This window comes from Pelobates fuscus, chromosome 1 (genome assembly GCF_036172605.1).
Source record: "Pelobates fuscus isolate aPelFus1 chromosome 1, aPelFus1.pri, whole genome shotgun sequence".
Lineage (NCBI taxonomy): Eukaryota > Metazoa > Chordata > Amphibia > Anura > Pelobatidae > Pelobates > Pelobates fuscus.
The window spans coordinates 132,856,677-132,869,718 of NC_086317.1; positions in this window are offsets into that span (position 1 = coordinate 132,856,677).

A 13,042-nucleotide genomic window follows, 5' to 3' on the forward strand; every position below is an offset into this window, starting at 1 on the left:
AAAATGCGTAAATCAAAATGCGGTTATCCATAGGAATGCATTGAAAACCAATTAATCCATTCTGGAGGTCAGAAAAAAGTCAAAATGAGCTGGCATGGAAACCAACCCACAATGCAGAACACACAGTAAACGGCATGCAAATGACGGAGCTCAGCTCCCTACCTTTCCACCGTTTGAGAAATGCACCCGAAAAGTTCCCAAAAGTCCCAAAACCACTGCAATATTTTTTTAAAATGGCTCCAAAACACACAGATGCAAAAGCCACTCCAACACCTCCACACTCGACACCACGTGCTACCCACAGACTCCAGCATGCACGGGGGCGGTGCTATAAACCTCCCAGGCGCAATGCATCCTGAGGAAACTTGCTTTGTATTGCGAAAAAAATATGTAAACTGAGGCATTATTTTCAATGGATATTCATTTGTAAACCGAAAATGATGTTATATATATATATATGTATATATATATATATATATACAGTGGGACCTCGGTTTACGTATTTAATGCGTTCTCTGGGACGTTTCTTATTGCGAAAGATTTGTAAACCGAAACACAGTTTCCCATAGGAATGCATTGAAAACCAATTAATCCGTTGTGGAGGTCAGAAAAAATTCAAAATGAGCTGGGATGGAAACCAACCCACAATGCAGAACACACAATAAAAGGCATGCAAACGACGAAGATCAGCTCCCTACCTTTCCACAGCTTGAAAAATGCACCAAAAAGTCCCAAAACAACTGCAAACAATTTCCAGAATGGCTCCAAAACTCGCTGCAAAAGCCGCTCCAACACCTCCACACTCGACGCCACATGCTACCCACAGGCTCCGGCAGGGAGGGGGCAGTGCTATAAAGCTCCCAGGTGCAATGCATTCTAGGGAAACTTGCTTTGTATTGCGAAACAAATTTGTAAACCGAGGCATTATTTTCAATGGATTTTCATTTGTAAACCGAAAATTATGTTAACCGAGGCGTTTGTAAACTGAGATCCCACTGTATATATATATATATATATATATATATATATATATATATATATATATATTTACAGATACACATACAGATGCAGAAACACAGATACAAACACTGAAATACATGTAGATCCACAGACACACAGATACAAACACTGACATACATACAGATAAAGACACACAAAATCCTACAAAGGCACACAGATACAAACACTGCCACACGTGCAAATGCACAGACACAAAGATGCAAACACTGTCACACATGTAGTTGCACAGACACACTGATACACACACTGCCACACATAAAATACAGACACACAGATGCAAACACTGACACATATGCATATGCACAAACACACTGATACAAATCCTGAACTACAGATATAGACACACACAAACTCAGACAAAGACACATAGATACAAACACTGACACAGAAACAAAGACTGCCACACATGAAGATGCACAGACACATGGATATAAACAATGACATACCTACAGATACACTGCCACAGAAACACACCGCCACACATGCAGAAACAAAGACACACATTTATAAACACTGACACACATACATATACAGACACACATATACATTCAATGAATGCATAGACATACAGATACACACAATGACACACATGCAGATACACACACATACAGACACAAACACTGATACACACATACAGATACAGACACACAGCTACAAACACTGACACACATGCAGATATACAGACACACATTCTGACACACATGTAGATACACAGATACAAACACTGACACACACATAGATATGTAGACATACAGATGCACAACAGATACAAACACTGCCACATACAGATGTACAGGCACACAGATACAAACAGTGCCACATATGCAGATACATAGACATACAGTTACATACACTGACACACACACACAGATACAAACACTGACACCATACATATGTACAGACACTGAAACACAGACACACAGATAGAAACAATGGCACACACAGACACACATAAATACACTGACACACATACAGGTACAGATACATACATATATACACACAGAAACACGCACAGATACAAACTCTACATAGAAACATAAAATATGACGGCAGATAAGAACATTTCGGCCCATCTAGTCTGCCCAATTTTCTAAATACTTTCATTAGTCCCTGGCCGTATCTTATAGTTAGGATAGTCTTATGCCTACCCCACGCATGCTTAAACTCATTTACTGTGTTAACCTCTACCACATCAGCTGAAAGGCTATTCCATGCATCCACTACCCTCTCAGTAAAGTAATACTTACTGATATTATTTTTAAACCTTTGCTGCTCTAATTTAAGACTATGTCCTCTTGTTGTGGTAGTTTTTCTTCTTTTAACCCCTTAAGGACCTGACTTTTTTTGCGATGTTGTACATTTGCGACCAGGCATCTTTTTGACACTTTTGTGGTGTTTGTGTTTAGCTGTAATTTTCCGCTCTCTCATTTACTGTTCCCATACAAATTATATATTGTTTTTTTCAGGACAAAGGGGGCTTTCTTTACATACCATTATTTATATAATCTCATGTAATTTAATTTTAAAAAAATGAAAAAATATGATGAAAAATTGAAATAAATACACATTTTTTGAATTTTATGTGAAAAATCTTTTACTCATCTACAAAAGCGAATGAAAAAACTGCTAAATAGATTCAAAATGTTGTCCTGAGTTCAAAAATACCCAGTGTTTACATGCTTTTTGCTATTTTTTTGCATGTTATAGGGCTATAAGTACAAGTAGGATATTGCGGTTTCAAAACATACATTTTTAAAATGTATCAATAGTGACATTGTAACACTATTATCTGTCATAAATGGCTAAATAACACCCCACATGTACATATTTTTTTAAAAGTAGACAACCCAGGGTATTCAATATGGGGTATGTCCAGACTTTTTTAGTAGCCACTTAGTCGCAAACACTGGCCAAAGTTAGCGTTCATATTTGTTTGTGTGTGAAAAAAGTAAAAAACTAAATTGAACGCTAATTTTGGCCAGTGTTTGTGACTAAGTGGTTACTAAAAAAGACTGGACATACCCCATTTGCAATACCTTGGGTTGTATTCTTTTGCAAATGGTATGCCATCATGGGGGTAATTCTCATTCCTGGGCTACCATACGCTCTCAAAGGCAACGTAACCAACCTGGCCATTTTCAATGTAAAACTATTTGACCCATATATTTGACCCTGTAACTTTCAAAAACGCTATAAAACCTGTACATGGGGGGTCCTGTTCTACTCAGGAGACTTTACTGAACACAAATATTAGTGTTTCAAAACTGGAAAATGTATCACAACAATTATATCATCAGTAAAAGTGCTGTTTGTGTGTGAAAAATGCAAAAAAAGTCACTTTCACTGACAATATCATCGCTGTGATATGTTTTACTGTTTTGAATCACTAATATTTGTGTTCAGCGAAGTCTCCCGAGTAAAACAGTACCCCCCATGTACAGGTTTTAGGGTGTCGTAGAACGTTACAGGGTAAAATACAGTGATAGCAAATTAAATTCTCTGGACTTTCGGCCTGGGTTGGCAGGCAGGTCCCTTAAATTGCAATCAATAAAATAACTTAATTATGTACAAATATTACATAAATACGCACGTAGAATTTAAATATATATGCATATTTATATATTTGAAGTCTACGTGTATATTTATATAATTATTTATGTAATTTTGTATATGGACATATGAATAGTTCGCATTCTTTTTATTTATTTATATATACATAGATATATATACAATTTCATTCTAAGTGTATTTTGATAAAAATAAATATATATTAATATCAAAATACAGTTAGAATAAAATTTCGTATAGATATATAATTTTTTTTTAATTTTTATTATTATTTTTTATTTTTTTTTATTTAATTTAAATTATTTATTATTCGTTTTTTATAATAATATATATATACAATATATATAGTTATTATATATATTATATATATACGTGTGTAAATTAATTATAAGTGTATTTTTATATTAATATATGTACATATTAATATAAAAATACACTTAGCATGACATTATATATATATGATATATAGACATATATTATATAGGTATAATATATGTCTATATATCATATATATACACATATATAATAATATTTTTTTTTATTAACTTTCACTTTAAATTTTTTTAATGATTTTACAGTTGCAGGGAGACTGCCTGTCAGCACAGACAGTCCCCCTGCAGGCAGAGACTAGGACACCTATTGTGACCATGTGGTCGCCCTGTTGGGCGATCACATGGCCACAGGGGTCCTAAACCGCCATGGGGAGACTGTCTGGGCTGCAGGCAGTCTCCCCACACCGGGAGCACCGCCGATCGCCGCCGGGGGAACGACGGCGATCGGGTAAGTACATTGGACGGTTAGGGCGGTTCAGGACCGTCACCGGTCGGCAACGCAAAAATGCCGATGACGGTCCTGAACCGTCCTCCGTCCTTAAGGGGTTAAATATAGTCTCCTCAATTACTGTGTTGATTCCCTTTATGTTTTTAAATGTTTCTATCATATCCCCCCTGCCTCGTCTTTCCTCCCAGCTATACATGTTAAGTTCCTTTAACCTTTCCTTGTTAGTTTTATCCTGCAATCCATGAACCAGTTTAGTAGCCCTTCTTTGAACTCTCTCTAAGGTATCAATATCCTTCTGGAGATCCGGTCATCAGTATTGCATACAATACTCCAAGTGAAGTCTCACCAGTGTTCTGTGCAATGGCATGAGCACTTCCCTCTTTTTTCCTGCTAATACCTCTCCCTATACAAGCAAGCATTCTGCTAGCATTTCCTGCTGCTCTATTACATTGTCTGCCTACCTTTAAGTCATCAGAAATAATCACCCCTAAATCCCTTTCCTCAGATGTTGAGTTTAGGACTCTATCAAATATTCTGTACTCTGCCCTTGGGTTTTTACGTCCAAGATGCATTATCTTGCACTTATCCACATTAAATGTCAGTTGCCACAACTCTGACCAATTTTCTAGTTTACCTAAATCATTAGCAATTTGGCTTATCCCTCCTGGAACATCAATATTAAAGAGAATGGGTCCAAGTGAAGATCCCTGGGGTACCCCACTGGTGTCAAACCCATGCTTCAAATATACTCCATTCACTACAACCCTCTGTTGCCTGTCACTCAGTCACTGCCTCACCCATTCAACAATATTGGAATCCAAACTTAAAGATTGTAGTTTATTGATAAGCCTTCTATGTGCAACAGTGTCAAAAGCCTTACTGATATATAGGTGAGTAATGTCTACTGCACCACCCTGATCTATTAATTTAGTTACCCAATCAAAAAAATCAATAAGATTAGTTTGGCATGATCTCCCTGAAGTAAACCCATGTTGTCTCTGATCTTGAAATCCATGTATTTTTAGATGTTCAACAATCCTATCCTTTAACATGGTTTCCATTACTTTCCCCACTATTCAATTAAGGCTTACTGGCCTCTAGTTGCCCGACACCTCCCTGCTACCTTTTTTGTAAATGGGCACAACATTTGCTAAGTTCCAATCTTCTGGGACTACTCCTGTTAACAATGATTGGTTAAATAAATCTGTAAATACATACAGGTCAGAATTGTAGCCACCCTCCAGTTTCCTAGCGTTTCCTCTTCTGGCTGTGTTTTTTGGGAGTTAGGGGATGTTCTTCCATGTAGGTCTGAGTGAACTGGGAGGAAGTGACAGACTCTCAGTGCACAACCAGCCCCTTATGGCACATATCTTTTGGGTGGGCCTAACCCGATGGGCCCAGCACTTCCCAGCCCATTGCAGTGCGATTGCACTGAAGGCAGAACCGCTATTGCTGAAATGTATTTGTCTACCTCGGAGGCCCTGGATTGCACCCCTGAGGGTATGCATACTGCGGGCTAGGAACCTCCGTTATGGTAGATTGATTTTTAGTCCAAGTTCACTTTTGACTGTGCTAAAGAGATTTTCAAATTCTGTAAAATACAGCTACTCTAAAATGGATTTGACTGTTAATACAATAAATGGCAGACTACCTGTCACTTTATAAACTTGTCTTTCCACACATAAGTGTGTCATTTATACTTTAAAGTTTGTATATATTTTTTTCTGGTATATTTACTATTGTACTCACTAAACATGTCTAATTTCTTTCTTTAGCAATTGAATTTCATCCAAATTCGGCAACAGATTAAGAATGAATCGAAACAAATTGTTTTAGATCCATTCATAAGGATAGCAAATTTGGAGTTAATATCTACTAAACAACTGAATGAACACAATTAATAAAAGGACTTTCAGCTGTTTAGTAAATAGCTCCGTAATTTGGTATCCTTAAATATGGCTATTCTACTAAACAGATGACATATGTAAATACATAAAAGGCAAAATTAAACTGGTACTGTGTAAGTTTCTGACTGCCATCTTCATTCATTACTCCTAGGGAATAATGGGCATGCAAATTTTGGAAAACAATGACGTTTTCGGCCGAAATGTATTTAGCCCAAATCAATAATTTCCGATTTTTGAACGAACTGAAAGTAAAAAATGAATTAATCAAAACAAGTGTAAACAAAGCAACATTTTCATCCATGCACATTATAGTTCTCACTGAAACTGTAATTTCCATATTTCAGTTTTCTGTAATTGTAACAAAACAATAAGCAACAATAGGTGTAGCCTTTTGTTGCAGTTATTTAATATTGAAAATAAGTGATCTCTCTCCTTTGGTTAACTTATACCTTATTGATGATCAATCCTATCAGATAATGAACACTTTCCATAAGGATAGTGAAAACGTTAGGGATATGTCAACAGGGGATATATGTGTAATGACTCCTATGATGTTTACTAGTGCAGTTGCAAAAATTGTATGGAAAAAAAGCTGTATTGCCCACATCAGCCTAATTTCATTTTCCAGCTTTTTTCTTCCCTGTTTTCTTCTACCGACATTCTGCTTCATCATCTACCCTACATTTATTCTCCTTAGATACTCAACTTTCTACTTTTACTTTTTGTATTGGCTGGTTAGAAAAGTCGTAGCATGACTTAGCACTGGATAACCGAGGTCTGATTCCTGGTCAGATCACATGAGCAATACGTGTCCTTGGGCAAGACATCTAAAAAGCAACTTTCTTCTCTGATTTTGAAATTTCGGTTTTATTTTGTTTTATTTTACCTTACTTTAATTTATATGTTATTAACTTATGCTGCATTGGAAAATAAAGTGGAATTTTGAATACCCACCTGAGTTCTGGAGATCATCCCTGGTGAGGAGTCCATAATCAGGACATTTTTAAATAAGTGGAAAAAAAAACAACACGAGTAGTACAGCAATATCTTATATAGTAGTCTTGTAGAAGTATTTGCACTATTTGCAGAGTTAGGCAATAGTATGTAACTTAATATTAGATAAAATTAGCAAGCAAACTTTAGATTAGGAGACATTAATAGAGCATATAAATTACACTTAAGAAACATTTCTGAAAAAGAAACACTAATGAGGTTGAAAAGGTTGATGTTTACCCTCCTGACTGCTGAGAGGCACACACAAGCAAGTGGACACTATTCTTAAAGCTATCATAAGGCTAAGACAATGAGAAATTAGGAGACAGTGTCATGCTTATCTCATAGATCTCTATTGAGATCATCCCAACCTTGAAAAGTTATTTCCAAAAAGAGACAAAGTCCTCATCAGCCATAGTGCTCCACTCCACCTTCCCAGACCCAAGTAAGAGCCTGTATATGATGCATACTAATCTGGCACCCAATCAATATTTCGGTGGGGAGCTGTCAGATGACAGTGTTGATTGTAGACTCTCCAATTTTTGTATACTCTCCAATTTTTTACAAAAGAGCATGGGCTGCACTCCAGGCTTTCCCCCTCCCCTGTGGTCTCCCAGCCTGAGATTATGGCATTGGGCATAGGATTCTTCCTAATTCTCTGAAGGCAGGTAAACACTGGAGCACTGACATCCATCCGAGGAAGACCGCCTGATGGTCATGGGACATTCTTTGGTTGGCCCGAAAGCATGGCTTATTCTTTCTTGATCAACTGCTGTCGTCGACCTAAGTTACTTCAGAAAGCTGCAAACAGCGCACGCAGCTGAGCCAGTGCAATATAAGGCAAGCTAACAGTTGGGAGAAGCATATGGTGTAAGGCAAGCATGTCAAACTCAAAGGCTAACAAGCTTATGTGGACCGCAAAAAAAGTTTGACCTTGACCAACACAAACTAAAATTACTTGTATCGTTCTCATGCAAACAATATGTAATTATGGGTACATATGTATAATTTACTCAAAAGCTTAACTTCAAGTTACTTACTATGACCCCCCAATCTAATACATAGACTCCCGCAGCCCCGCTCCCCCAATGGAATATACTGCCTCTCCCCCAAATTAATACACTGCCCCCTCCCACCACTCTAATTTAATACACTGCCTTCCTTCCCTCAATTTAATACACTGCCCCCCCCACTACTATAATACCCTGCTCCCTCCCCCAATTTAATACCCTGCCCTCTCCCTCCCTTTCCCCAATTTAACACACTGCTCCCCACCACTCTAATACATTGCCCTCTGTAATGGCTACCCAGGTAGTGAGAGGGTATCAGCCGTTGGAGAAGTCCTTTTCCCTGGCAAGCTGCTGCATAAAAGTAAAGCTGGTATAATCCCATTCACGATATCCAGAGGGAGAGTCAGGTTCAGCTGTAAAAAGAGCAGAGTAACATTCTCAAATAATCCCCTTCCAAGAACGAGACAAGGCTACGTTTTGAAGGGTCAAGAAGAACTCAGGGCTGGAACACCCACCCTGGTTTTTATTACCATTTTGTAAATACAGGACCACCCACAGGGAGGGACAAAACAACCAATCATACACGTACATCATTAAAACCACTCCCAGTAATTACACACAAAATCCTCCCTTCTGTCTGTGATATAATTATGGTTTAACATAATTATCACAGACAGTAAAAATACAGTTTTTACACATACACTGTAACTTTAAAACCATACATTCAATCTCCAAAAATTACATATTTAAACTCAGCATATATCAAACATAAACACTTCCAAAAATCATACAAATCCCTCCAGCGGATCAAAAGTTAAGTGGAAGTCCTTTATGACCGGCCGCAAGCACAATTTCCTGCCCAAAACAGTTCCATAGATTTGGGCTGTGCGGTCGGTCAATTTCATGCAGAAAAACGACTAAGTCCCATCTTCGAACGGGACTTAGTGTCTGGAGCTGCAAGTTCAGTATGGAAGAAGGTAAGGGTCAGCGGTGTTCGTGTATTTGCGCATCCGATTTTAGTTCCACAGAATCTTTAGCATACACCGCTGACCGCGTTCGAATGAACAAAGATGGCTGCCGCCACGTGTTCGACTGTCGAATGGCGGCCACCCAGCGGTCGGCAATTAAACTGCAGTAACCTCACAGCCTGGGAGGTAAATTGCCTGCACACTTTAACTTCTGGGTGGTCCGCCTGTATGGTACTTGGTTCAGTAAGCCCTATTTACTGAACCAAGAGGGAGAAAGCCAGGAACAAGTTATTTTACAGGTCTGGGGACATAGTCTTAAAGGAGCATTGTTCACCAAAGTTACAAGATGTCCCCAGACGGTTCTTAAAGGGCCATACACACCAAATAAAAGTCCATACGTTTTCAGGGGCACAATCTTCCAGGGGCCATAGTCATGAGGAAGGAGGCTGGCAAACAGGCTTCTCCACAATCCAGGGAAGCAGGGCAATTTATAATTTAAAGGGCCAGTTACAAATAGCAATTTGTAACACCCTCCATCCCACCACTTTAAGACAATGCCTCTCTTCTTCACACAATTTAATACACTGCCCCCTCACTCTAATCCACTTCCCCAATTGAATACACTGTCCCACCTCCCTCCCCCCAATTTAATGCACTGCCCTCCCTCCCTCCCACCACTTTAATACACTGCCCCACCCCCATTTAATATACTACACTAGAGGAAGGTTACCCCAAGCTTTCCAGTCCAGCTCTGCATGATCTTCTCTGCTCAAGCAGGCCACACTCTGCGAGCAGCAAGAAAGGGGAAGTGGCTGGCCTGCTCTGCACGCAGCCAGCCACTCTGCGCACTATATGGGATATGATTCCATATGCTGTATGCGCATATGCAGAGAGTCACAGCTCTCTCTGAGCGGCCCCAGGGTAGGCAGTCTACCCAGAAAATTCCCGGTATCCCTGTAAGCAAGTCTGGCCCTGGGCAGCAAAGATACTCATTGTGGGCTGCATGCGGCCCATGAGCCGCTTGTTTGACATGCTTGGTGTAAGGCCGGTACCCTTGATAACATGTTGTTCAGGCGTTAATAGGTTCTCAGCAGTACCATTGGTAATTGTGAATATACAAGAATGTGGTGCTAGGTTAAACTTCCCCGCACGGAATATGCGCATCTCAGGGTGTATGATAGTAGATAGATCAACCACTTCTCCCACTCTCGATTTGCTAATATAGGCTTCTAGAGCCCCCATTCATAAATATTATTAATACTCAACTCAGTTATTCTAATTTATGCAAATGTAAATGGTGGCATGCAAAAGTTTAAAGGGACACTATAGTCACCAGAACAACGACAGTTATTGTATTTGTTCTGGTGAGTAGAATAATTTCCTTCAGGCTTTTTGCAGTAAGCACTGTCTTTTCAATGAAAAATACAGTATTTACATTACATCCTAATGATAACTCCACTGGCCACCCCTTAGATGGCTATTAGAGGTGTTTCCTGAGTCAGTGCTAAACAGTGTGCAGTACTGCCATTCAGTGTCTCTACCCTCTACATGAAGACACTAAACTTTCCTCATAGACATGCATTGAGTCAATTCGGGCTGTGTTTGACTTGTTCTGGCTTTGCCCATTATCTGCCTCCTTAACAGTCTCCGCCAATTTTATGGGAAAGCATTGTGATTGGCTCAGACCACCACTTCTCATGATGCCAGCAGACAGTAGGCAGATCAGGGGCAGAGGCAGTAGCTGCAGACTTGAATAGTCAGTAAGATGTTAAGTGAGAGTTAAAAATGAATTTCAAATTTATGGTCAATATAGTCCAGCTGGAAAATAGTTTAAACCATACTTTAATTTTGGGTACTCTGACTTTAAATATAAAATGTACTTGGACTTTACTTTAATTTTTCTCTTTAAATAACTAAATAATAAGTAATAATAATAGTAAATAACTCTGAGACAAATAACTTGTAAAATACCATACATTGATACATTAAATTAGTTCTAAGGAAAATGCTAAGAGGTTGTACAATATTATTATATTATTAAATGTCATTATATTTAAACATAATTGCAATAACCATTGTGCAATGAATGACATATATAACATTATATAATAATAACATCTAGTGAGTTTTGTAGAAGAACAGCAGGACTTTGTGAAAGGGCTAAGATCTATTGTTCTTAAACTGACAAAGCAAATGTTTTGTCGTTCTGCAGACATGCTCAATTCATTGGAGGTCTGCATGGAAGACTTAAATTTCATGTACGGGTTTCTAGTAGAGCAAAGGACAGGTGTGATATGCCTATGTTTGGACGATTCTGAAAAGAACTCTTTGATGATAATGTGATCAGTCAAATGAATCTGAGCTATGCCTGGTCAGTCATGCAACGGATTCTGGAATGCAATTCTGTCCCTTGCCTTCGCAACATATGGTACGAAAACCTTTCTCAACTTAATTAGCCACTTGGCAACTGTAAGCACAATGCATATCTAAAAACAATGTTTAACAGAACCTTCTGTTGTTTACATATGGTTTGGGGAGGCCGCATGCTACAGTTGAGTGTTTCACATTTAATAAAGGTGAAATATGATTATTATAGTGCGTCATAGAAAAGTCGGTATTCCCGGAATGAGCTAAGCGTTAAATGTTTTGAATATAAGTCCACACTACGGAAACCCAATTCAAAATATTTAACGCACAAGCAAATTTGTAATGCTGGGTTACTGGCTTAACACACACTTTATTTATTTAGGCTGAAAAAACTCTGCATTAAAGAGATATACTGAAATTATTTAATTATTTAAATGAGCTTTTTTTTTAACTGACTAACATATGCAACACAGTAGGTTATCCAGCATACTACGTATTCACTTCTAGCTGCTATGATTTTGGGTTTCTCTACACCGGTGATATGCTGGGCTTCCTGTGTTAGTGTATGGGACACAGACTTAGACATTATTAGTTCAGTAAAGTGAGCATGTATGAAAATATTATTAAAATAAAAATATCTGTTCAATTGAAATTAATATTTTGGAGCACCCCACACATTTTGCAATACTCAGGGAAATTATCATTTAGTTTGGTGAAAGTTATGTATTTACTTGCTCAAATCACTGCTGTTGAAGCTTTTACTGGGGTTTAATGAAGGTAAGGCATAAAGAACCCTGCAGACACTGGACTCATCAAAAGTGGATGCATGTCGTGAATCCACTTTAGATAGGACTTTCTACCTGAGAATTTACAAACCTCTATCAGGTTTGCTACTGACCTGTTCTTTCTAGAAGTGTGCCGAATGCAGCAACGACTGCTATATTGGCTAAACTTCATGACTGAGCAAACAGGACGCGATCTTTCCAGCATGGTGTAACTCATTACAGGGAACCCACTATAAGCTCAGGGGGCCTGCACCTAATCTAAGAGCAAATAGGGTTTACCCAACCATACCTTATCTATTGGGTATAAAAACTGACAGAGATGTAACTAGAAACTACGGGGCCCCAGTGCGAAAATTGTCATGGAGCTCATCCCATACATCTCATCCCCCCAGCCCTTCCATGTGTCTCATTAATGCCCCACAGTGTGGGTGTGGCATGGTTGGGACGGATGAGTATGACAGAATTGGAGGGGTTAATGTGATAGGGTGAAATGTGGAAAGTGTGACATAGTGATGGAGAATGAGTGTGACAGGATAGGGGGGTGAGTATGGCAGTGCTAGTGAAGGTTAGCGTGATAGGGTGAGTATGGCAGAGTAATGGGAGGGAAGTATGGCATGGGTGAGTAACATGATTTGGGGAGTTAT